This window comes from Montipora foliosa, chromosome 6 (genome assembly GCF_036669935.1).
Source record: "Montipora foliosa isolate CH-2021 chromosome 6, ASM3666993v2, whole genome shotgun sequence".
Lineage (NCBI taxonomy): Eukaryota > Metazoa > Cnidaria > Anthozoa > Scleractinia > Acroporidae > Montipora > Montipora foliosa.
In genome coordinates this window covers 20,827,562-20,830,061 of record NC_090874.1, presented here as the reverse complement: position 1 = coordinate 20,830,061, position 2,500 = coordinate 20,827,562, and positions in this window count along the sequence as shown.

Genomic DNA, 2,500 nt, shown 5'->3' with positions numbered 1-2,500 from the left:
AAATATCCCTCAGTGTATACAACCAAAGGTTGTGAGAGTGAAAGGAATGTATATATTTGAAGTGCGGGTTGTAGACCGAATGTAGAAGTAATCCTCGCACTTAAATAGGACAATCTCATTGGCAGAGCGAAGTTGTTTGACATCTCTGCAGCCAATCAGTATCAGGGCGGCAAATGTATTTTCAGCCCGCACATTTCCCGTTTAGCCCGCAAAAAGGCGCGTTTTACAGAGGGCATTTTGTCATTTGGCCACGCGTATTGATAATAATGCGGTGTATCTTTCTAACTGGCCAGAGACAGGAGCTTATCAAAGGAGGGCCTCTATCACCGATACTTGGCCTAAGAGTCAACCCGTTTTCTATTTAAAGAACGCCTCCCTTGGGAGATTCAGCACACCCACTGTTATTGCAGCCAGTCAAAACAAAGCTATCTCAGCGTAAAGGGAATCATGATCCTTTTCGCGGGAAAAACCTGTTGTTAACTCCGGAAAGGGTTGACTCAAGGAATTAGCTGACTCGTCCCCAGTCGTCTTCATACAGGGCGCAGGGAGAGATGGGTACCGAGAAAGGGAGCGCAAGGTGAGATGGGTAGGACGAAAACGAAGGAGTCTTCCTCCCTTCTTCCTTCCCATCATCCTCTCTTCCACTTCGCCGTGTCGCTGCCGTTTGCTATATGAAGACGACTGGGGACGAGTCAGAGCAATTAGTGGAGATTGAGGCCCCTCTTGATGAGCTCCTGCCAGATATTTTTCATTCTCGTCCCCAGAGCCCCTGTCCTCTACTTGTTTTGGTCACATGGTCGGCGACATTTCGCCGACAACGTGAAAGGAGGAGGCTCTGGGGACGAGAATGGAGATTCTTATTCTCGATGCTCAGGAGAATGAGGTTGGCGCATCCGTAATTGCAACATTTTCCATCCAGGCGAACCGCACCGAGATACTCAATGTTTTGAAGCCACATTAAAAACTGAAGAAGTAACAAATGAGATTGAAATGTTTGGTTGAAGCATTTAACGCATTAACGGGTTTTTTTGGTTCAGATGGAGCTCCAGACGCGTTTACAAAATGCTATCAAAACTCAAACAAGGATGCAATATTCAAAGCAACGCTTTTGCCAAAAAAAGTGCATTTCCTTTATCCCCATTTGAGGACTTACCCAACGGTTAATTATGATTTGGTTTCAAAATCTGTACAAATTGTTCCAGTGGTTCCCTTTTCTTTTTTTTGAAACTTGACGAAAAGGAAGAAGAGAAGAAGGCGGACAACAAAGCCGGCCATCTCAATCTAATGGAGAAAAAGAAGCCAGCATAGTTTTGATTCGAATTCCACAAAGACCTGCTTTGTCTTTCTTCATGCGTCACAACATTACTCGATTCCGAAGCCTTCTGCATTTGAAATAGCAATAGTGAGCTTCTGTTTGAGAACTTTTCGGTTCTTGTAAGGAGGAAGACAAAGCTGATTGAAGCACGTGTGAGCCATGGGCAACCTAAAGAGCAGAAAAAAAATTACTTGAGGACACTAAATTAATCGAGAGAAAAAAGGCACCCCTCCCCCCACCTCAACTCCTAATGAGCACTTCCCGCGCGTTTCATGGACAGAGATCGAGTCAAGATGATAATGATTGCATCCCTTTTCGTCGTCGGGAACTGCTTGTGCAAAAAGTGTATGTTAAATCAAATAATTCACTTACTGATTAAACAAAACATACGATTAAGGTGGCACACAACGAAGATCCCAGAGGCTGGTTGGTTATTTCGATCGATCGATCGATCGATCAACCAATTCCGAACTTGAATATAGCACACCATGGAGATATTTCCAAAGCGAGAAGTGTTGTTTTTCGTTGTCAAGGTAACTTACATGCTGGTGCTATGAACCACCTCCATTCGTACGATTTTGAATTCCATTTCACCCATGCCACCTATGGGAACGCGGTCACTTCCGGTCGCAAACAGCAACAACTTCTTCTTTAAATCCATTGAAAATGACGCAACTACATCCCAGAAATACCTAATAAAGAAAATGATAATAATAATGATGATAATAATAATAGTAATAATAATAATAAAAATAAAAATAATAATAATGATGATGATAATTATAATAGTAATATTTTTTAATAGAAAAACCTTTATTGAAAATCAGTCAGTTAACACAGAAATTATTAACAATAGTAATAATAATATAATAATAATATAATAATATTTATTACTTACATTGCGCTTTTTCTATAAGAATAATCAAAAACCCATTACAATTAGATAATTTCTTACAAATTACAAACTGAAATTAAAACTACCAAGGCGACCTAAAATTCTATAAAAACTGGAATTACAATAAAATCTCAACAATTAAGAGGCTTAACTAAACGCTTAAAAATGTTCACGTTCCTAGCTAGCCTTCCTGACAAAAGGAAGGCTGTTCCACAATACTGGGGCTGCAGCCATAGACGCGCGATAACCCATAGTCTTTACAGAAAAAGCAGAAACTCGAGCTCTTATCT